General features: G+C 44.0%; 1 protein-coding gene across 1 annotated transcript in view; it reads right to left on the reverse strand.

The window, feature by feature from the left end:
* LOC140212027 (annexin A7-like) overlaps positions 1-21,278 on the reverse strand; it is a 152,796-nt gene extending 131,518 nt beyond the window's left edge. Inside the window, exon 1 of the mRNA XM_072282401.1 lies at positions 21,039-21,278. The gene's annotated coding sequence lies outside the window, so the exon portion shown is untranslated. The remainder of the gene's footprint in view (positions 1-21,038) is intronic.
* Between the last annotated feature and the right edge of the window lie 3,907 nt (positions 21,279-25,185).

Consider the following 25,185-nt stretch of genomic DNA (forward strand, 5'->3'; position numbering starts at 1 on the left):
CTCCAGGTTCAGGGGTTCAGCTCAGTACTAGCAACACCGATTGATCAAACAAAACTGTTATGGAATCAGCAATGAAGAATCCTACATATGTCTCCACCCAGGCCTTGCATGACTAACAGTAGTAAAAGCTTCTGGTATGATTAAGGAAGCCCTGAATACTGCTGAACTGACAGAGGAGGACTTCATTGCTTACCTAAATGCCAGCTGCACAACAGGCAGTAAGTTTGAGAAGAATGGTGTTCAGGGTTCTGGAGTAATTTCATACTCTTCTTTAACAATTTCAAAGAAGAGTAGAAAATCTACCCTCCTGCTATCAGATTTTCTTGACAGAAGGAGGGTTACTGCTTGAAGCAATGACAGTACAGCACTCCCCCAGAACTGGGCTGGCACATCAATTCGACACACATTCTTTGAATTAGTTGTGCATGAAACCCAAGTCAGCATATAGAACAAATACAGTATTGGTAAGCAATGTGCTTGCAACACTGTGTGTCCGATAGAGTGATCAGCAGCACTGGGGCTCCACAGAGAACTGTCTTGTCTCCCTTTCTCTTCACCATTTACACCTCGGACTTCAACTACTGCACAGAGTCTTGTCATCTTCAGAAATTTTCATGACTCTGCCATAGTTGGACGCATCAGCAAGGGAGATGAGGCTGAGTACAGGGCTACGGTAGGAAACTTTGTCACATGGTGTGAGCAGAATTATCTGCAGCTTAATGTGAAAAAGACTAAGGAGCTGGTGGTAGACCTGAGGAGAGCTAAGGTACCGGTGACCCCAGTTTCCATCCAGGGGGTCAGTGTGGACATGGTGGAGGATTACAAATACCTGGGGATACGAATTGACAATAAACTGGACTGGTCAAAGAACACTGTCTACAAGAAGGGTCAGAGCCGTCTCTATTTCCTGAGGAGACTGAGGTCTTTTAACATCTGCCGGACGATGCTGAGGATGTTCTACGAGTCTGTGGTGGCCAGTGCTATCATGTTTGCTGTTGTGTGCTGGGGCAGCAGGCTCAGAGTGGCAGACACCAACAGAATCAACAAACTCATTCGTAAGGCCAGTGATGTTGTGGGGATGGAACTGGACTCTCTCACGGTGGTGTCTGAAAAGAGGATGCTGTCTAAGTTGCATGCCATCTTGGTCAATGTCTCCCATCCACTACATAATGTACTGGTTGGGCACAGGAGTACATTCAGCCAGAGACTCATTCCACCGAGATGCAACACTGAGCGTCATAGGAAGTCATTCCTGCCTGTGGCCATCAAACTTTACAACTCCTCCCTTGGAGGGTCAGACATCCTGAGCCAATAGGCTGGTCCTGGACTTAATTCATAATTTACTGGCATAATTTACATATTACTATTTAATTATTTATGGTTCTATTACTATTTATTATTTATGGAGCAACTGTAACGAAAACCATTTTCCCCCGGGATTAATAAAGTATGACTATGACTATAAAGATGGCTAAAGTTTGAGCATTGCTTCCATGACACAGGCCATAATTAGTTTAAATATAATCAACTCCCCTCTCACCTCCCATCTGCTTCTGTGAATTTTGTGGATCTTTTCCTGTCCCTGTGTTGAATGACACAGCAGAGGAGCCATTCAGCCCATCATGCTTGTGCAAGCTCAGTGGAAGCTCTTTATAGGTTCGACCCACTTGTGGCGTTCAAAGTACAGGCAGTTCCCAGTTTATGACAGGGTTTTATCCCCGAGCGCAATTTGTATCCAGAATTGTTTGCAAGTCAGAACTGAACTGGAGCAATGCGTGGATCACAGAAACAGCTGTGACGGGGAGGTTGGTTGCCAGCCGGCTTCAGTGAGTGAGTGCGTGCGTCAGCATAGGGCTCGCAGGTCTGCTCAGCTCAATCCAAGCCCCTGAATGTTACTGGGGTTGTGGAGAGAAGGCAAGCAGAAATGCCCATTTCCACCCAGAATATGCCTGCAGCCACACGGCAGCCAGCAAATCCCCTTTCATTTAATCCACCCCACCGGCGTTTCCAACACTTTTTCTTTGGCTGTAAGCTGAGGAAGACCTGTAGCAAGATATACAGTACTGGGCAAAAAGTCACAGGCACATAAATATTAGCTAGGGAGCCAAAAACATTTGCACAGTACTACAGTAATTTTATGCATTGTATTGTACTGCTGCCACAAGAAAAAGACAAATTTTATGACATATGCGTGTGACGATCAAACTAATTCTGATAGGAGTCTTTATCGCAGACTGACGAGTGAAAAGGGCGCAGGGAATCGTGGTTGGAAAAGGGGGACGGAACGGGAAACACCAGCGAGACATTCTGTAATGATCAATAAAGCACTTGTTTGGAATCAAATGACCTTGCCTGGTGTTTCAGGGCTGGGTCTATCTATACCACACGAACACCCGGCCCCTGTCACTCCTTCTTTGCCACCTGTCCCACTCACTTCTCGCAGCACTCCACCCTCACCACTCCCACCGTTCCCTCCCGTCAGATTTATAAACTCATTCTCCCCTCCACATTGCTTATTCAATTTTATTTCTGCTTCCACCTACCTCTGATTCTAACCCAAACTAACTTAAACCCGTGTTTTCTCTAACTGAAAATAATGTAGAATTTTGTGAATAAAACACGGGAGAGTCGTTTAATGTGCTTAACAAAAGCTGAAGCCCTTTACTTCCATTGTGTACAAACCAAAAGCAGTCGCTTTACACTGATGTCAATACGTTAGACACTATCTCTTAAAGTGAACACCACAACTCAATGATGATGTTTGTGAATTATGTCGAACAGTTTCTATAATGAACAATATCTGTCTTCTGTCACCCATTACATTACCCTATACAGGCTCCCCCAGAATTCCCCAAAACCAGCATTGTGAGTCTGTCTGGAGCTCCTACGAGCCACATGGCTCAGGTCCTATGTGCCTTGGTTGAAGTAACAGCCAGACCCTCTGGCTCATCTAGGTATGCGTTGACAAGCATATGGTTATGTCTTGATGCAGGGGGTATGACAATGGAACCACCCAGGTCTTGGTGGGCCAGTTTAAGGCGATCTAAAGAAATGCATTCAGGTTTACCCTTCCTATCTACAATAAAAGTCTTTTTGCCCAGTTCCAAAATGCAGAAAGGACCATTGCAAAGGGGCTTAAGGATGTGCTGATGTGCATTGGAGCAGACATAAATGATCAAGGTAAAATGTACCCAAGTGCTGTACGCAATGGTGGGAGGTAGGAATAGGTGTAAAGGAAATGAGCTTACTCAGGAGTGCTGTGTGCACTTGATCAGGCATTTAGTACACAAAGAATTCTTTAAAAATAAAGCAAGGATGGTGATTGACCAGAAGAGATAGCTTCTAGTTCTGAAGGCCTGGCCTCTCCCAGGTTGGGCAAAGAGAGTGAATGTTTGGTGCACTCAGACTCAGTCCAAAAGTCTATAATAGGTGAGTTGTCAGTGATGTGTACATCACCAGCTGGCAGGTCTTCTAGTAGATGCACCACACTGGCTGCGATAGAACTACTTAGCAATGCTACGACTTAATAATATTCGGTATTGGCTGCGGAGATTTCTCACAGCATGAACTGGGCTTGTGCAAACGCATGGTAGCGTGCTGCTCCCAAAACTCTGGCAAACTGAATTGGTTGGCGTGTCGTTGAGTAACTCTGGAATTGTCTGACAGGTTTTGGATCACCAATGTAGGATTTTGTGAATAAAATGTGAGAGAGTCATTTCATGCGCTGAACAAAAGCCGCAGCCCTTTACTTCCATTACAAACAAACCAAAAGCAGTTACCTCACACTGATGTCATTACGTCAGACACCGTCTCTTAAAGTGAACATAACTCAATGACGATGTTTGTGGATTATGTAGAACAGTTTCTATTATTAACAATATGTGTCATCTGTCACCCATTACATTACCCTACACCAGCACCTTTTTCTTTATTCTTGGAAATCTCTTAGGTGCGAGTAATTCTTTAGATTTTCCTTTAACCATTTTTGCTTTTAGAATATTTACTCCATATTAATGGCGTATTAGGGCTAGAATATAAAAGCAAGGATGTAATTTTGAGGCTTTATATGGCACTGGTGAGGCCTTACTTGGAGTATTGTGAACAGTTTTGGACCCCTTATCTAAGAAAGGATGTGCTGCCATTGGACAGGATTCAAAGGAGGTTCATGAACATGATTCCAAGATTGAACGGCTGATCATATGAGGAGTGTTTGATGGCTCTGGGCCTGTACTCATTGGAATTCAGAAGAATGAGGTGAAATCTCATTGAAACTCATCGAATGTTGAAAGGCCTTGATAAGAGTGGACGTGGAGAGAATGTTTTATACGGCAGGGGTGTCTAAGACTGGAGGACGTAGCCTCAGAAAGAGGGATATCCATTTAGAACAGAGATAAAGAGGAACTTCTTTAGCCAGAGAGTAGTGAATTTGTGGACGGAGAGTGTGAAATGCAATGTTGGCATTTATTTCAAGAGGAATAGAATATAAAAGAAAGGAGATAATGTTGACCTTTTATAAGACGCTAGTCAGGCTGCACTTGGAGTATTGTCCACAGTTTTGGGCCCCATATCTCAGGAAGGATGTGTTGTCATTGGAGAGAATCCAAAGGAGGTTCACGAGGATGATTCCAGGAATGAAGGGGTTAACATTTGAGGAGCGCTTGGCAGCTTTGGGCCTGTACTCACTGGAATTTAGAAGAATATGGGGGGGGGAGATCTTATTGCATCCTACTGAGTGTTGAAAGGACTAGGTAGGGTGGATGTGGAGAGGGTTTCCTATCGTGGGGGTATCCAGAACTGGAGAGCATAGCCTTAAAACTGAGTGGCGACCTTTTAGAACAGAGGTAAGGACGAACGTTTTCTTAGCCAGACAGTAGTGAATCTGTGGAATGCTCTGCCACAGACTGCAGTGGAGGCCAAGTCCGTGCATATACTTAAGGCGGAAGTTGATCGTTTCCTGATCAGTCAGGGCATCAAAGGATGTGGCAAGAAGGCAGGTGTATGGCGTTAATTTTCCCACCATGGGAAACATCATTTCCACACCTACTCTGTCTAGGCCTTTCAACATTTGAGGGGTTTCAATGAGATTCCCCTCATCCTTCTAAATTCCAGAGAGTACAGACCCAGAGATATCAAGCGTTCTTCGTATGATAAATCTTTCATCCCAGGAATCATCCTTGTGAATCTCTTCAGAACCCTCTCCAATGCCAGCACATCTTTTCTTAAGATGAGAAGCTCAAAACCATTCACAATACTGAAGGTGAAGCCTCACCAGTACCTTATAATGCTTCAGCATCATATCCTTGCTCTTGTGTTCTAGAGCTCTTGACATGAATGCTAACATTGCATTTGCCTTCCTCATCACTGACTCAACCTGCAAGTTAACCTTTAGGGTGTTTCGCACAAGGACTCCAAAGTCCCTTTGCACCTCAGATTTTTGGATTTTCTTCCTTTTTATAAAATAGTCTGCACATTTATTTCTACTACAAAAGTGCATGACCATGCATTTTCCAACATTGTATTTCATTGCCACTCTCTTGTCCATTCTTCAAATCTAAGTCCTTCTGCAGCCTGCATGTTTGCTCAACGCTGCCTGCCCCTCCATCAATCTTTGTATCATCTGCAAACTTGGCAACGAAGCCACCTATTCTATCTAAATCATTTATATACAGCTTAAAAAGAAGTGGTCCCAACACCGACCCCTGCTGAACACCACTAGTCACTGGCAGCCAACCAGAAAAGGATCCTTTTATTCCCATTTGCTGCCTCCTACCAATCAGCCAATGCCTAACCATGTTAGTAACTTTCCTGTAATGCCATGGGCTCTTAACTTGCTAAGCAGACTCATGTGTGCCACTTTATCAAAGGCCTTCTGAAAGTCCAAATGTACAACATCCACTGCATCCCCTTTATCTGTCCTACGTGTAATCTCCTCAAAGAATTCCAACAGGTTCATCAGGCAAGAATTTCTCTTGAGGAAACCATGCTGACTTTGTCCTATCTTGTCCTGTGTCACCAAGCACTCCATAACCCCATCCTGAACAATTGACTCCAACATCTTTGCAACCACTGAGGTTAGGCTAACTGGTCTATAAATTCCTTTCTACTGCCTTCCTCCTTTCTTAAAGAGTGGAGTGGCATTTGCAAATTTCCAGTCCTCCGGCACCATGCCAGAGTCCAATGATTTTTGAAAGATCATTATTAATGCCTCCACAATCTAATAAGATACTACAGGGGTCCCCAACCTTTTTTGCACCGCGGACCGGTTTAATATTGACAATATTCTTGTGGACCGGCCGACTGGGGTGGGGGGGTGGTGTTCAAGTAGGGTTAAACTCACCTCAACATGTCTTTTACAGTTAGGGTTGCCAACTTTCTCACTCCCAAATAAGGGACAAAAGTAGCAGTCAAATCCCGGGACACTTTACCTCAGGAAAGACTACCATGACCATGAAACCTTGCGCGGGCACCTGTGTGCGCATGCGCGTATGTGCCGATTTTCCGCCCCCAACAAATCGGTTTTCCCTTCATCTTCCCAAATATACTGTACATACATTATTTCTACTTTATATAGGCTGTGTACTTATCATATCATTCCTGCTTTTACTATATGTTAGTGTTATTTATTTTCGGTTTTATGTGTTATTTGGTATGATTTGTTTGGTTATTTTTTGGGTCTGGGAACACTCAAAAATTTTTCGCATATAAATTAATGGTAATTGCTTCTTCGCTTCACGCCATTTCGGCATGAAAGGTTTCATAGGAACGCTCTACCTTAGCAGGGGAAATACGGGACAAGGGCGGTCCCGTATGGGACAAACCAATTTAGCCCAATATACGGGATCTCCCGGCAAATACGGGACAGTTGGCAACCCTATGTTCAAGTTCAACAGTGTATGACAGGGGATGAGGAAAGGTGCAGCTGACTCATATTGTTTCCTCACAGCCCGGTAGCACATGCTTTGCGGCCCGGTCGCTGGCGACCGCTGAGATACTACACAAGAAGTTATGAAACAAATTCATCAGACTGAAGATCAGTTAACAGATATAAAAGAGAGTTCTGCACAAATCACTGAAAGTTAACACATAGGTACAGCTGGAAGGCAAAGGTATGTTAGCAGGTTAGAGAGCAGTGACTGGTGGGATGTTGTGGAGACTGATGTACCAGCTATTTATAATCTGTTACAATTATTTAAATGAGGTACTGAGTTTAATAAGTCCAAGTCTGCTGATGATGCAAAGATGGATTGTACTGAGAGTTTCAAGGAGGTTGCTGAGAGATATTGGTTAGTGGAGGGATTACTGTTTTACAGATCTCCTCTCCCTAACCAGGAAGGCGAACTGCAAAGGTTCAACAGGTTGGTTCCTGGGACACCACACACAATAGGTTGGTGGATTTCAGCAGGTTAAGCAGCATCTATGGAGGGAAAAAGCATCTGTCCGACGATGCTGAGGATGTTCTACGGGTCTGTGGTGGCCAGTGCTATCATGTTTGCTGTTGTGTGCTGGGGCAGCAGGCTGAGGGTAGCAGACACCAACATAATCAACAAACTCATTCGTAAGGCCAGTGGTGTTGTGGGGATGGAACTGGACTCTCTGACGGTGGTGTCTGAAAAGAGGATGCTGTCTAAGTTGCATGCCATCTTGGACAATGTCTCCCATCCATTACATAATGTACTGGGTGAGCACAGGAGTACATTCAGCCAGAGACTCATTCCACCGAGATGCAACACAGAGCGTCATAGGAAGTCATTCCTGCTGGTGGCCATCAAACTTTACAACTCCTCCCTTTGAGGGTCAGACACCCTGAGCCAATACACTGGTCCTGGACTTATTTCCTGGCATAATTTACATATTACTATTTAACTATTTATGGTTTTATTACTATTTAATTATTTATGAAGCAACTGTAATGAAAACCAATTTCCCTCGGGATCAATAAAGTATGACTATGACTATGAGTTCCTCCAGCATTTTGTGTGTGTTGCTGAAGATTTTTAGCAAATGCAGAATCTCTTGTGTCTTCTATTCCTGGGACAGTAAGTCTGTTCTACAAGTTGAGATTAATCAGACTGATGGAGTTTTAGGCATTAAAGGTTTCAAAGGATACGAGGTCAGTGCTGGAGAGTCGCAGCAAAGCATAAATTAATGGGATTTGACGTAATGTAATGGCAGAGCAGGTACAAGGGGCTGAATATGATACTCCTGGCTTCTATATATGCTCTTTGGTAAATTTGCTTGTGCTCTAAGTGACCATAATTGCTCAATGTTTTCCTCAACCCCTTGTTAATGAAACTGAAATTTAGGACAAGACACAGCACAGCCACTGGGTTAAAAATATACCTGTGCCTCGTTTCGATTAGAAATCCAGCCAAAATATCCAAATCTAGTATGTTGTGCTGGATAATGGGAAACTGGGGAGGAGCTTAGGAGGATTAATGGCACCTAACAGCAACTCCTTTGGTTGCATCTTCGGAAACAGCTCTATTTCCATCTTCAATATTTCTATTTTTCCCTTTCAGGGTTCTTTTAAAGACCTGACCTGGAGTTACATGCTGACTACGGTTCTTTGTGGGAATAGGACCCACTCTCGGGGTTTCACGAATGGCTATTGTTCAACACGCCAAGGGCGCGGCCTAAGAGCTTCAAGAGGCCTTCAGAGAACCGAGATTTCATGGCTCTGGAGATGGGGAAATTGGAGGTCGGTGCCTCTGCAGGAATTCGATGTGTCGTGGGAGACGGAAGATCCCTGGCTGTGTGCCCAGAGACTTGGGATCTTTGAGCACAGAGCTCAGAAAAAGCAACGCAATGGACTTTTAACATCGTAAACCAGTGAGTTGTTTGCTATGTCTCCCCTCTCGCTGTGAAACGGAGACATCTCTTTCTCCCTTATTACGGAGAGAGAGAGCCTGTGGTATGTCGAATACCGGGTGAACAAGTAGTCTTTGGGGTACTGCAAGTCGGTGTCTTTGCTGTTGCTTTGCTCACGCTTGAGTGCTCGGTGGCGGGTGCCGATGCTTTTTTCCCCCGGCGGGGGAGGAGGGATTGTTGCTTGCTGCCACTTACATGCAGGAGGGAGAGGAGCTGAAGGGGACTTTGGGGTTCTATTATTTAACTGTCATTTGTTCTTTGGGGGTACTCCTCAGTTTTCATGGATGGTTGTGAAGAAAAAGCATTTCAGGATGCATATTGTATACAGTTCTCTGACATTAAATATACCTTTGTAACCTTTGAAGTACTTGGGATTTAGACTGTGTTGCTGTTCTGCTGTATTTATGGGGGCAGAGGATTGATTGTGTTCTGCAAGTCAATGATCTCATTAGCTACAGTATGCCTTCTTTTCTCCCCCAATCACATTTCCAATACACAAAGAGCCCAATGCATGGGCCAGCATTACACAGTTTCTCCCAAAGGGGAGAACTTGCACATGGGAGGGGTAATTGCAGATATCCGAATAGAAATGCACAAATTAAAGATCTGAAGGAAGCTGGTCAAAGCAGAAATGTGGGATTTCCCTGAGACTACTTTAGCTACAGGTCACATTCCTACTGCGATGGATGGCCTGGTTTCAGCTGGGTATTCGTGCTCAGGTCTCAGGAGTAAATTTTCAATCTGCAATCTCTGGACTTGGAAGCAAAACTCTCCACGACTACTGTCAATCAGCGCCTTGAAATAGCAAGAGAACTCATCCCATTCTCATTCAGGATTTGTTACACAATGGCTTTCTGGTTTAACTTAAAAGCTGACACAAGAATATACGAAACATCGCTGAAGTATGATTGAACAGCAGCAATGGGTGGAGCAGTGAGTCAACAGTCTTACACATGGAATCAAGGTCTGACTCCAACTTGCATTAATCAGCTAACTTGCCTGAACACCAGTTACAAATCAGTTTCTTATGGAGAATGTAACTCAGTTCAATCCTGGGTTGGCACAGACCACAATTCTGGATTGTTTACCACTTACCTGAAGGAATTATTAGATTAACAATATTAGATTAGGGGAATGGAATTTCCAGTATATGGCAACACTTTGTGACTCTCCTCGGAGCAGAGGCTGGGTCACTTCCTGAAGAGACTAGCTTTCAGATTATAACTGAAGTATCTTCATGATGCTCCTGTTGCTGATGTTTCCTGTTGGGAAACTGCCGTGTGCATTTTGGGCATTCTCAAATCCCACAATCCCGGATTTCAATTTGCCAGGATATTCCACGCTAAGGGCATCGTTAGTTGTTCTCCAAATGTGTACACAAGCACACAAGCATACTTTCTACAGTTTGATGTCAAAATGCCTCCCTCCCAAGCCAGGTATTTTGAGCTCTAGATAATCCTGGGAGGGCCCTAGTTTTACTTGGGTCAGATAGACAAATGTCAATAGAGCATTATTATAAATATGAACATACAGATGTGCAGCTGCTCTCATAGTGGCATCATATTCACTTAAATTATTTTATAACTATAGGACTGTCAGCTCAGGTTTCTGCACAGTTATCCGAGTATTAGAACACAACCTTCACAAGAGATATAAAGATCACAAACATTCACGAACCGCTTCAAATGTTTCAGGATCAGGGTTCATATGGCTGCTCGATGCCATCCTTCTTTTGAGGTTGGGCTTGTTTGGTCTACTGGCTCTACGTACTTGCAAAGGTTTTTCTTTAACCTGGCCTCAGTCCGCGCTGGGCTGTTCTGTGTTTGGTGAGGAAGGATTAAATTGCTTGATTTGCTCCCATGTCTGCTCATTCCTATGTACAGTTAGCTCAGAATGGCCGAGGTTGCATTGCTTCTCTAGTCTGGTAACACAGGTGCCAGAGACCAGAACAAATCACACAAATGTAACCACAAAAGATTCAGCTAATGCTGAAAACCGAGAGCAACACAGACAAAATGCTGGAGCAGTTCAACAGGTCAGGCAACATCTATGGACAGGAATAAACAGTCAAAGTGTCAAGACAGAACCTTTCATCGGGACTGCAAAGGAAGGGGGGAAGAAGCCAGAATAAGAAGCAGGGGACGGGAAGGAGTGCAGGATTTCAGGTGACAGACCAAGCCAGGTGAGGGGGAAGGTGGGTAGCTGGGAGATGAACTGAGAAGCTGGGAGGTGATAGGTGGAAAAAGTAAAGGGTTGAAGAAGAAGGAATCTGATAGGAGAGGAAAGTATTCCATGGAGAAAGGGGAGGAGGAGGGGCACCAGAGGGAGGTGAAGGGCAGGTGAGAGGGCAGGGGTAAGGGGGGAGCCAGAATGGGAAATGGAAAAAGAGAGAAGTGGGAGGGGAGAAATAGCTGGAAGTTAGAGAAATAAGAATTTATGCCATCAGGATGAACGATTGATACATTTATATAAATAAATCAGCCATGATGGAATGACGAGCAGACTCAATGGGCCAACTGGCCTAACTCTGCCTCTATGTCTTATGGTCTCAGGTTGGATGCTACCCAGATGGAATATGAAGTGTTGCTTCCCTACCCTGAGAACTGTAAATAAGTACGTTAAAGGTGAGGACCATTTAGCCCACTGTGATTAAAAGAGCCATTGCAGCATAATCAGGGTTTTGTTCATTTATTTATTTAGCAATACAGTGTGGAGAAGTCCCTTCCAGCCGTTTGAGCCACACCACCCCCATTAACCCCCAACAAACCTGACTAACTCTAACCTAATCATGGGATAATATTTTTAAATTATTTTTAAGTCCAATTTTCTGCCTTAAGCATTCTTTCTGGTAGTGCAAACTAGAGACCTCTGCCATTGTCAGTAACAGGAAACTCTCCATCCCAACTGCTTTAAATTTTGTCCTCCCTTCTTACTGGCTCTTCTTCAAAGAGAAATGGGTTCTCCCTATGAACTCCACTTCAACCCCATGTAAGTTTATACGTATCATTTTGTTCATTATAATTAACCATATTCAGCTCCTCACTGCTGACAGCAAGTTATATTGGCTGTGTAAGTCGTAGGGAACTCCGCCATGAATGATTCCAAACCCAGCTGTGAAGGAGGATTGAGCATAGCGCCATCCACCCCATTCCGTAGAAACACAGATCTGGAAACGTCAAGAGAAGCTCCAAAGGCCTCATCCCTGAGAGAAAGGATCTTCAAAGACGGGCTACACCTGGGGGCAACTTGAAAGGCTGGCCCAGGATAGAGAACTCTGGCGAGCTGCTGTTGACAATTTATGCCTCAGAAGGGGCGACGGGCTTAAGAAGAAGTAGGATTCTTGGAGAAATCGCAATAGAAAGACTGGGTCTGAGCCATTTCCTCACAGATCAGGTGATGAAGCAAGGCCTTCCCTACCGGTGATGCAAACATTCACAAGATCAGTGCATACCATCTCTGTAAAAGAGCTATCCAATTGATTTCATTTCCTTCACGCCCTAAAAGTGCTTTCAGGTTGGTATCATGTACAATGCCTCAAGGCTCCTGTGATCTGGGTTCAATCCTGCCCTCCGGTAATGTCCTCGTGAAGTTTGAATGTTCTCCCTGTGATTGAATGGGTTTCCCGTGCGGGTGGGGCGAGGGAATGAAAATGTGGGCAAGATTAGTGTAAATGGGTGCTTGATGATTAATATACTATTGTCAGGCCAACAGCATTAGGACTCGGAGTGTTTACTACATTCCCCATTTGAATCTGCTTTCAATACATTCCACCTTACATTACAACTATACCACACAAAATAATCCTTGTTTTATGGTTTATAAACATGGTCATACATGTGCCAACCATCCCAGGTCTCGGCCTGTGGCCTCGCTTACTCCTGCATAATTCCTCTGCACTAATTAGGGTTTCCCCCATCTGACCTGCATTCCTTCAAAAGCACATTAATCGCTCTATAACTAGACACACGTGATTTTGCAATGTACAACATGACAACTTATGTTTGTCAATGCTGTTGCATGAGTTGTTAGACATCTACAGTGAACTATTTTAGATTGAGTCCTCTTAAGATATTTTTAAATGACGTTGCTTGGAGTTGGAAAGTTTTCCATAACAGACTGTATCACCAGCTTGTAAATAAAAAAATGACAAGAACCAAATCTATTTCATAAACCAACAGCTACCAGTTTGCTAGTGCTGCCGACAAAACAAATAAAACTCAGATGAAACTGTTCCATTCCCACAGTTTGATCAAGAACAGGTGTGGATGCTTGGTCAGCAAATTCAGCAACAGTTACTCATACACAGGTTCAAGCCCCACCAAAACTGACTAAATTTATTTAACAACCCAGCATTTAAAAAAATGATAGTTTTCGTCACTGTGATCAGAAAACCACATACTTGTTATAATACCAAGCTGGGTCCCTAACATCCTTCAGGAGAAGAACCATGGAAACTCGGAAAATAGAAGCAGGTCACGGGCAGTAATGTCCTTCACACACGCTATCTATCATTCAATATAGTTAGAGCTCATCATCACTTATTACCCTGTTCCATCTTTCTCCCATACCACTTGATCCCTCTGGAGCTAAGAAAAATGCTTTACATGTCTACAACTAGTTTTTGTAACAGTATTTCACAGGTTTATCAAGATTCAAAGTAAAATTTATTATCAAACTACATATACAGTGGTATGCAAAAGTTTAGGCACCCCCGGTCAAAATTTCGGTTACTGTGAATAGCTAAGCGACTAAAAGATGACCTGATTTCCAAAAGGCATAAAGTTAAAGATGACACATTTCTTTAATATTTTAAGCAAGATTACTTTTTTATTCCCATCTTTTACAGTTTCAAAATAACAAAAAAGGAAAAGGGCCCGAAGCAGAAGTTTGGGCACCCTGCATGGCAGTACTTAGTAACACCCTCTTTGGCAAGTATCACAGCTTGTAAACGCTTTCTGTAGCCAGCTAAGAGTCTTTCAATTCTTGTTTGGGGGATTTTTGCCCATTCTTCCTTGCAAAAGGCTTCTAGTTCTGTGAGATTCATGGGTCGTCTTGTATGCACTGCTCTTTTGAGGTCTGTCCACAGATTTTCGATGTTGTTCAGGTCGGGGGACTGTGAGGGCCATGGCAAAACCTTCAGCTTGCGCCTCTTTAGGTAGTCCATTGTGGATTTCGAGGCGTGTTTAGGATCATTATCCTGTTGTAGAAGCCATCCTCTTTTCATCTTCAGCTTTATTTTTTTACAGACAGTGTGATGTTTGCTTCCAGAATTTGCTGGTATTTAATTGAATTTATTCTTCCCTCTACCAGTGAAATGTTCCCTGTGCCACTGGCTGCAACACAAGCCCAAAGCATGATCGATCCACCCCCGTGCTTAACAGTTGGAGAGGTGTTCTTTTCATGACATTCTTCACTCTTTTTTCTCCAAACATACCTTTGCTCATTGTTGCCAAAATATTCTATTTTAACTTCATCAGTCGACAAGACTTGATTCCAAAATGCATCAGGCTTGTTTAGATGTTCCTTTGCAAACTTCTGACACAGGATTTTGTGGTGAGGACGCAGGAAAGGTTTTCTTCTGATGACTCTTCCATGAAGGTCATATTTGTGCAGGTGTCGCTGCACCGTAGAACAGTGCACCACCACTCCAGAGTCTGCTAAATCTTCCTGAAGGTCTTTTGCAGTCAAACGGGGTTTTTGATTTGCCTTTCTAGCAATCCTACGAGCAGTTCTCTCGGAAAGTTTTCTTGGTCTTCCAGACCTCAACTTGACCTCCACCGTTCCTGTTAACTGCCATTTCTTAATTACATTACAAACTGAGGAAATGGCTACCTGAAACGCTTTGCTATCTTCTTATAGCCTTCTCCTGTTTTGTGGGCAACATTTATTTTAATTTTCAGAGTGCTAGGCAGCTGCTTAGAGGAGCCCATGGCTGCTAATTGTTGGGACAAGGTTTGAGGAGTCAGGGTATTTATAAAGCTTTGAAATTTGCATCACCTGGCCTTTCCTAACGATGACTGTGAACAAGTCATAGCCCTAACAAGCTAATTAAGGTCTGAGACCTTGGTAAAAGTTATCTGAGAGTTCAAATCTCTTGGGGTGCCCAAACTTTTGCATGGTGCTCCTTTCCTTTTTTTCACTCTAAAATTGTACAAAACAAAACTAATACACTAATCTTGATTAAAATGTTGAAAAGAATGTTTCATCTTTAACTTCATGATTTTTGGAGATCAGTTCATCTTCTACTCACTTAACTATTCACAGTAACAGAAATTTTGTCCAGGGGTGCCCAAACGTTTGCACGCCGCTGTATGTCACTATATACAACCCTGAGATTCATTTTTGGGAGCATACTCATTAAATTTACAGAATAATAACCATAACAGAATCAAAAAAAGACAGCACTAACTTGGGTGTTCAACCAGGTGTAAAAAAACAACAAACTGTGAAAACACATAAATAAGTAGATAGATATATAGATAAGCAAGTAAGCGATCAATATCGAGAATACGAGATGAAGATTCCTTGAAAGTAAGTCCATAGGTTGAGGGAACCTTTCAAAACATTTCAATGATGTGACAGATGAATTTATCCCCTTTGGTTAAGGAGCCTGATGGTTGAGGGGTTATAACTGTTCCTGAACCTGATGGTGTGAGTTGTGAGGCTCCTGTACCTTCTTCCTGATGGCTGCAGTGAAAAGAGAGCATGTCCTGGGTGGAGGGGGTCTCTGATGATGGATGCTGCATTCCTATGACAGCATTTTGTGTAGATGTGCTCAATGGTAGGGAGGGCTTTACCTGTGAAGGACCGGGCCATATCCAAAACTTTTGTAGGATTTTCCATTCAAGGGTATGGGTGTTTCCATACCAAGCTGTGATGCAGCCAGTCAATATACTCTCCACTACACATCTATAGATGTTTGCCAGGTCTTTCACCTTCTGGCAGAAGAAATTTCTCATCTCTTTAAAGGATTGCACCCTATTCTTGGGCTGTGACCCCTAATCTTGGAATCACCCATCATCAGAAATGCCCTGCATGTATCCAATTTCTCCAGTCCTAATAGAACTTTGTAGGTTTGTGAGATTTCATTCATATAAATTTTAATCAATTTCTTTTCACCAGATCTGTCATCCCAGGGCTCAGTTTGGCAAACCTTTGTTGAACTCCCTCCAAGAACATCCTTTCTCTAAGGTACCCAAGCCACCCACAATACCTCAAGGTGTGACCTTACCAATGCTCTCTACAATAGCTGCAGAGCATCCGTCTTTCTATGAATCCTCCCACTTTGAAAGCCAGTTATATCAATTAGCTTCTTAACCTCCTGTCTAGCTACAGCAACAGGTGCACAATGACACACAGGTCTCATTGTATCTACCCCTTTTCCTAATCCAGTGGTCCCCAACCACCAGGCCGCGGACCGGTACCAGGCCGCAAAGCATGCGCTACCGGGCCGCGAGGAAACCTTTCCTCATTCCCTGTCACGTCCACTGTTGAGCTTGAACGCACGCGAGGTCATTACCCGCGCATCATCCATGTCAGCGCAGGAAGAAGATCAACTTCTCGAGCTTGCAAATGACGGCGGGCTGAAAAGTATGTTTGACACAACATCTCTACTGGTATTCCGGATCAAAGTCAAGGCTAAATATCCTGAAGTAGCCAAGAAAGCACTGAAAACGTTGCTTCCATTTCCAACATATCTCTGTAATGAATGCAACAAAAACTAAATTGCAGAATAGACTGGACGTAAGGAACCCCCTTCGAGTATCGCTGTCTCCCATCACCCCTCGATAGGACCGTCTTGTTGCAGGGAAACAAGCCCAGGGCTCCCACTGATTCAGCGATATTGGTGTGTTGCAATGATTTTATATGTTCATACGGGGAAAGTATGTGCTGTGTGTTTAATATCCAAAAGTTAATTAAAATGTTATGATGCTATTGACTTATATAACCATATAACAATTACAGCACGGAAACAGGCCATCTCTGCCCTGCAAGTCCATGCCGAACGCTACTCTCACCTAGTCCCACCGACCTGCACTCAGCCCATAACCCTCCATTCCTTTCCTGTCCATATACCTATCCAATTTTTCTTTAAATGATAATATCGAACCTGCCTCTACCACTTCTACTGGAAGTTCGTTCAACACTTACTTCAAGCTCCCCTGATAATTGACTTATCATTATATTCATTTGAGGAAAATATACGCTGTGTGTTTAATATTAAATTTGTTAGATAAACCCTTTTAGAAACAAAATTGAATGTATTAGCCACTTATCACCTATATTCCGGTCGTGATTAACACCACCTCCACCCCCCCCCCCCGTACAGAATCGCCGAAACCGATTTGTAGAAAAAAATCAGCACATACACGCACGCGCACCGGTGCCCGCACAAGGCTTCATGGTCATTGTAGTCTTTCTCGGGGTAAACACAATGTGTTTGACTGCTATTCTTGCCTGTTGGCAACCCTACCCCCCCGCCCCCCCCCCCCCCGGGTCAGCCGGTCCGCAAGAATATTGTCAATATTAAACTGGTCTGCAGTGCAAAAAAGGTTGGGGGCCCCTGTCCTAATCTATTGTCATTTAGGAAATAATCTGCCCTCATGTTATTGCCACTAAAGTGGTTAATGTCACCTTTATCATCATTACACCAGTTCAATCTGGAACTTCTCTGTATACTCAAGGGTCTATGACATCTGTAAACTTGGAAATATTACATTTAAGTCCTTCATACAAGTCACTGATTAGATGTCATGAAAATGTGGGGTCCCAGCAGTCACCATCAGCCACTTGGAAAAAAACATTTATTTCTACTGCTGTCTGTTGTTAGGCAAACAGTTGTCTATCCACATCTGTACTTTAGCCCAACTGTAGACATTTTAATTCTGCATCACTTATGGGGGTCTTTACCAAAAGTTTTCTGATAGTCCAAATTCACCATGTCCACTAGGTCCCCCTCAACTACTCTACTTGTTACTTCTTCAAAAATTCTAGCAGATTTATCAAATACTTTCCCTTTAACAAATCTATCCAATCTGCACTCTTCACCAGTAGTCTGTCTTTACAACTTTTATAATGGGCTCTAGCATTTCCACACTACTGGTGTCAGGCTGACTTGTCTCCAATTCCAATTTTCTCTCTACAGTAAGCTCCAATAATCCTCTGTATTTAGAAATCCTAAATAGCCTGGAAAACCTGCAAATCTGACAACACAAAGTTTTCCAATTTACCAGATTAACATGTTACTGTTTCTCGCTTTTCAAGCTATTGGGGTGCATCAAACTCAACCACAAGAGCAGCTTGAAGTTGAGCCCACTCGAAAAAGGCAGTTCTGGATTGGGTGTTGTGCAATGAACCAGATTTTGATTAGGGAGCTTAAGGCAAAGGAACCCTTTGGAGGCAGTGATCATAATTTGATAGAATTCACCCTGTAGTAGGAAAAGAGATGAATCAGTATTACTGTGCAGTAAAGGGAACTACAGAGGTTTAAGAGAAGAGCTAGCCAAAGTTGATTGGAAAGTGACTCTTACAGGGATGACAGCAGAGCAGTAATGGCTAAAGTTTCTGGGAGTAATTTAGAGTGCACAGGATCGGTTCATCTCAAAGAAATAGTATTCTAAAGGGAAGATGAAGCAACTGTGACTGACAAGGGAAGTCAAAATAGCATGCATAAAAGGAGCATAAAGCAAAAGAAATGAAATATGAAGGTAAGCTAGACAATAATATACTGTAAAAGGAGATACCAAAAGTGTTTTCAGATATTTAAAGAGTAAAAGAGAGGCAAGACTAGGTATCGGGCTGGAAAGGTAGTAATGGGAACAAAGAAATGGTAGACAAACTGAATAAGTATTTTGTGTCAGCCTTCACTGTGAAAGACACCGGCAGTATGCCAGAAATTCAAAGGTGTCAGGGGCAGAAGGGAGCTTGGGAAGCTGAAAGGCCTGAAGGTCGATAGGTCACCTGGACCACATGGACTACACCTCAAGGTTCTGAAAGAGGTCGCTGAAAAGATTGTGACGGCATTAGTAATGATCTCTCAAGAATCGCAAGACTCTGGAATGATTCCTGAGGACTGGAAAATGTCACTCCACCTTTACAAAGGGGAGGGAGGAGGCAAAAGAGAGGGAAGTATAGGCCAGTTTGCTGGAATTCAGAATTCAGTGACTGGCAAGATGTTAGAGTCTATCATTAAGGATGAGGTTTTAAGGTACTTGAAAGCACATGATGAAATGGGCTGAAGTTAGCATAGTTTCCTCAGAAGGATAGACAAAGGAGACTGTGGATGTTGTTTACTTAGATTTCTAGAAAGCCTTTGATAAAGTGCCGCACATGAAGCTGCTTAACAAGATAAGAGCCTATGGTGTTGCAGGAAAGACACTAGCATGGATCATTAGGAGACAAAGAAAGGAATAAAGAGGCCTTTTCTGGTTGGCTGCCAGTGAGTAGTGGTGTTCCACAGGGGTTGGTGTTGGAGCAGCTTCTTTTCGTGTTATATGTCAATGATCTGGATAATATAACAAATGGCTTTGTGGCCAAGTTTGCAGAATACAATGATTGGTGGAGAGCAGGTAGTGTTGAGGAAGCAGGGAGTCTACAAAAGAACTTAAGACAGATTAGAAGAATGGGAAAAGAAGTGGCAGATGGAATACAACGTATGTTCATTAACTATTTTCTAAATAGGGAGCAAATTCAGAAAGCAGAAGTGCAAAGGGACTTGGGAATCCTTATGAGGATTCCCTAATGTTTAATTTTCACATTGAGTCTGTGGTAAGAAAAGCAAAAATAACATTGGCATTCATTTCGAGAGAACTAAAATATTAAGGCAAGGATGTAAGGTTAAGGCTTTACAAGACAATGGCCAGGCAACACTTGGGAGTATTGTGAGCAGTTTTGGGCCCCTTATTTATGAAATGTTGTGCTGCTATTGGAGAGCATTCAGAGGAGGCCCATGAGAAAGATCCCAGAAATGTAAGTGTTAATGGATGAGGAGAGTTTGATGGCTCTGAGCCTGCACTTGCTAGAGTTTAGAAGAATGAGGGGAGATCTCATGGAAACCTATTGAATATTGAAAGGCTGGAATAGAGTAGACATGGAGAGGGTGTTTCCTACAGTGGGGGAGTCCAAGATCAGAGGGTACATACTCAGAATACAAGTGCGTCCCTTTAGAACAGAGAGAAGGAATTTCTTTAGCCTGAGGAAGACGAACCTGTGGAATTCATTGCCGGACTGCTGTGCAGGATAATTCATTGGGTATATTTAAAACAGAGGTTGTTAGATTATTGATTAGTAAGAGTGTCAAAGGATACAGGGAGAAAGCCAGTGAATAGTGTTGAGAGGGATAATAAATCAGCCATGATGGAATGGCAGAGCAACCTCGATAGGTCGAATGGCCTAATTCTACTCCTCTGTCTTATGGTCCATCAGCATTGCTGTTCTTACCCATTCCAGTCTTTAGGTGACATCAGACCCACCCCCATGTAACTGAGTCTTAAATGTCCCCTACAATGACTCACCTAGCGAGATGGGTAGGGACTGTAACACCCAGATTCCAAACACAGCCCTCTGAATGACAGCTCCCACATGCAAACCTTGTGATAGCATCATACTGTATTACCTAACAGTGCTTTACAAGGAAAATGTGGCTCCAAAACATTACATTTAACATGTTAATAAATTCTTAACAAATCATTACGTTCAGCAAAGTACCCACACCAGTAACAAATGACCAAGAGCTAGAAAACGTACGTTCCAAGCCAATATAGACACAATGGACCGAAAGGCCTCCTGTCCTGCGAACCTCTTTGGTCGTCACTTCATTAACTCTTTACCTCCGTTCTAACACTGAACAAACACCCAAAGCAAGTGGTTGTTATAACAACTACACGCCCATGTTACCGCAGCCAGTATTTGCCATACTATCTGCAGTTATTAGTGTCAGTGATCCCGAGAACAGCAGAAGCCTACAATGTTTAGTGAAATAAACTAGCAACACTGGTTCAGGCCCCAGCGCTGCCCCGGCCTTTCACATAACGATTACTCGGGCTCGGGACCGGGACCCCGCCCGTTCCGCCCGCGGTTCGCCGTGCAGAGCATTGGGCTATCCCGGGACCCCTGAACTCAGCTTCCTTCCGGCCCAGGGACCCCCTCCGCCGATCCGGCCCACGGGTTACCTGGTGTCCGCGCTCGATTCGCACTCTTCAGGAACTGCAACACTTCCGGCTTCCGAGATCGCAGCCGCCCCGCCCGCACACCCCAGTACGGAACAGAGCAACGCAGGGTCGGTGTAATACGATGCAGTGTAACTGCCTCAGAACAAACACTGTCAGTGCACAACCCAGACAGAGCAGAGCAACGCTGGGCCAGTGTCGCATACTCCTAATAGGACACCAGATCCTAGCAGGGCACAACCCAGGCGGTGCACAAATACAGAGTACTGCAATGCAGGGTTAGGAAGGAAAGGCCCGCCGTTGGTCAGTGGTCGACTGTGGCTATTGCATCTTAGCATATGCAAGCCGGGCGTAGTACAATATGGAGAGTAAACTGGTGTCCATACTGCACGCTCACCCTTTCCTCGTAGCTGATGAATTCAAAGGAACAGCATGGACCAGTTTGGAACCAGCGGCACTGCAGGAGTTGCCAGTCACATTAAATCTGACATAAGTTGGATATTCATAAAGAATTCAGGGTTACAGAAATAGGTTAGGGCAGGACAGCAAATATGAGGAGTGCATACGGAACCAGTGCAGAATAGTGCAAAACAGGGTCAAACTAGTACCGTGCAGTGCTAGGGCTTTCCACAGGACTCCAGCCACTGACAGTGCACACCCCTGAGGGTGCAGATCAGGGCAGTACAGGGCCAATGTAGTACAGACTGGTGTAGTACAGGGTTAGGGCAATGCAGCTGGGCAGGACAGCAGATACTGACCAGTGCAAACTCCAGACAGCACAGCTTTCCAAAGGACGACAGACATGGACACTGCACACCTCATACGGTGCAATACAGGGCCAGTACCACTTCCAAACAGATCAGCAAACAGTGACAGTACATACCCCAGACAGTGCAGAGTGGACCCAGTGAAGTGCAGCAGTTAAGGCATACCCCAGCTAGGGCAGCATGAGGCACTGATTCCCAGATCACAAATTCAACACTTATCCACTAGAACAGTGGTTCCCAAACTAATTTGGGTTACTGCCCCCTTGGTTCTTGATGACAGTGAGGACAATATGAGTGAGGTTGATGTTCTGGAGCATGTTGATATTAAGGGAGAGGAGGTGTTGGAGTTGTTAAAATACATTAGGATGGATAAGTCCCCGGGGCCTAATGGAATATTCCCCAGGCTACTCCACGAGGAGAGGGAAGAGATTGCTGAGCCTCTGGCTAGGATCTTTATGTCCTTGTTGTCCACGGGAATGGTACCGGAGAATTGGAGGGAGGCGAATGTTGTCCCCTTGTTCAAAAAAGGTAGTAGGGATAGTCCGGGTAATTATAGACCAGTGAGCCTTACATCTGTGGTGGAAAAGATTCTTAGAGATAGGATCTATGGGCATTTAGAGAATTATGGTCTGATCAGGGACAGTCAGCATGGCTTTGTGAAGGGCAGATCGTGTCTAACAAGCCTGATAGAGTTCTTTGAGGAGGTGACCAGGCATATAGATGAGGGTAGTGCAGTGGATGTGATCTACATGGATTTTAGTAAGGCATTTGACAAAGTTCAACACGGTAGGCTTATTCAGAAAGTCAGAAGGCGTGGGATCTAGGGAAGTTTGGCCAGGTGGCTTGCCTGCAGAAAGCAGAGGGTGGTGGTGGAGGGAGTACATTCGGATTGGAGGGTTGTGACTAGTGGTGTCCCACAAGCCTTGTCTCCCTTTTGCCAATCAACTTACCAGCTCTTAGCTCCATCCCTCCCCCTCCTGTCTTCTCCTATCATTTTGGATATCCCCCTCCCCCACCCACCTTCAAATCTCTTACTATCTCTTCTTTCAGTTAGTCCTGATGAAGGGTCTAGGCCCGAAACGTGGACTATACCTCTTCCTATAGATGCTGCCTGGCCTGCTGCATTCACCGGCATTTTTTGTGTGTGTTGCTTGAATTTCCAGCATCTGCAGATTTCCTCGTGTTTGTGTCCCACAGGATTGGTTCTGAGACCTCTACTTTTCGTGATTTTTATTAACGGATGTGGGGGTAGGAGGGTTGGTTGGCAAGTTTGCAGACGACACAAAGGTTGGTGGTGTTGTAGATAGTGTAGAGGAATGTCGAAGATTGCAGAGAGACATTGATAGGATGCAGAAGTGGGCTGAGAAGTGGCAGATGGAGTTCAACCCTGAGAAGTGTGAGGTGGTACACCTTGGAAGGACAAACTCCAAGGCAGAGTACTAAGTAAATGGCAGGATACTTGGTAGTGTGGAGGAGCAGAGGGATCTGGGGGTACATGTCCACAGATCCCTGAAAGTTGCCTCACAGGTGGATAGGGTAGTTAAGAAAGCTTATGGGGTGTTAGCTTTCATAAGTCAAGGGATAAAAAGTCGTGAGGTAATGATGGCAGCTCTATAAAACTCTGATTAGGCCACACTTGGAGTACTATGTCCAGTTCTGGTCGCCTCACTATAGGAAGGATGTGGAGGCATTGGAAAGGGTGCAGAGGAGATTTACCAGAATACTGCCTGGTTTGGAGGGTATGCATTATGATCAGAGATTAAGGGAGCTAGGGCTTTACTCTTTGGAGAGAAGGAGGATGAGAGGAGACATGATAGAGGTGTACAAGATAATAAGAGGAATAGATAGAGTGGATAGCCAGCGCCACTTCCCCAGGGCACCACTGCTCAATACAAGAGGACATGGCTTTAAGGTAAGGGGTGGGAAGTTCAAGGGGGATATTAGAGGAAGATTTTTTACTCAGAGAGTGGTTGGTGCGTGGAATGCACTGCCTAGGTCAGTGGTGGAGGCAGATACACTAGAGAAATTTAAGAGACTACTAGACAGGTAAATGGAGGAATTTAAGGTGGGGGGTTATGTGGGAGGCAGGGTTTGAAGGTTGGCACAACATTGCGCTGAAGGGCCTATACTGTGCTGTACTATTCTATGTTCTATGTTCCCACACCGTATCCCCAGCAGCCCCTCTCCCTTTCTGGCCATTACATGAACAATTTTGATTTACCACAGTGAAAGAAAATAGGAGCAGCAAATTCAAAGCAGTGAGAAATCATTGCAAAAAATTATTCAAACCTACAAGTAAAATTATTTCTTTAATTATAGTAAAACTAATTTTCATCAACAATTTTAGAGTAGCCAACTACTTTATTGCTTTTTCACCTTTCAATGAGACGGGTGGGTTTGGTGCAGTGATATCAGCTTCTCAATATCAGGATGAATGTCAATCAGAAGGAGTCTCAGATCCCCATGTTCAGTAATTTGCAGTCTGCTTTGTTGCTTTGAAAGAAGTTGCGTGACTGCGCTGAAACCTCGCTCCGCTAAATATGATGTTGGAAAGGCAATAAGCAACATCTTGACCTTTTCCCACAGTGCAGGATAATATTCAGAGCTTTTGTTCTGCAACCAAAAGACTTTAAGATGATTTTTTTGAACCTCGGCTTCAGCTCAAAGCCTTTTTGTAGTGAGATCAGTTCTTCCTCCATCCTTCCCATTAATTCCTCATTACAAGTGCTCAGGAATTGATTTATTACCCAGTCTGGAATTTGGATTGAGAGGTAATATAGGACCCTGGTCAGACTCCACTTGGAGTACTGTGCTCAATTCTGGTCGCCTCACCACAGGAAGGATGTGAAAACTATAGAAAGGGTGCAGAGTAGATTTATAAGGATGTTGCCTGGATTGGGGAGCATGTCTTATAAGAATAGGTTGAGTGAACTCGGCCTTTTCTCCTTCGTGCGACGGAAGATGAGAGGTGACCTGATAGAGGTGTACAAGATAATGAGAGACATTGATCATGTGGATAATTAAGGCTTTTCCTCTGGGCTGAAATGGCTAGCATGAGAGGGCATAGTTTTAAGGTGCTTGGAAGTAGGTACAGAGGAGATGTCAGGGGTAAGTTTTTTAGGCAGAGAGGGGTCAGTGCGTGGAATGGGCTGCCGGCAGTGGTGGTGGAGGCAGTAATGATAGGATCTTTTAAGAGACTCCTGGATGGCTACATGGAGCTTAGAAAAATAGAAGGCTATGGGTAAAGCCTAGGTAGTTCTAAGGTAAGGACATGTCTGGCACAGCTTTGTGGGCTGAAGGACCTGTATTGTGCTGTAGATTTTCTATGTTTCTAAGATTGCGAAATCTCTCTGACATGTCTTTATGCAGCTGAACCAGGTGAG

The sequence above is a fragment of the Mobula birostris genome, chromosome 18 (genome assembly GCF_030028105.1).
Source record: "Mobula birostris isolate sMobBir1 chromosome 18, sMobBir1.hap1, whole genome shotgun sequence".
NCBI lineage: Eukaryota > Metazoa > Chordata > Chondrichthyes > Myliobatiformes > Myliobatidae > Mobula > Mobula birostris.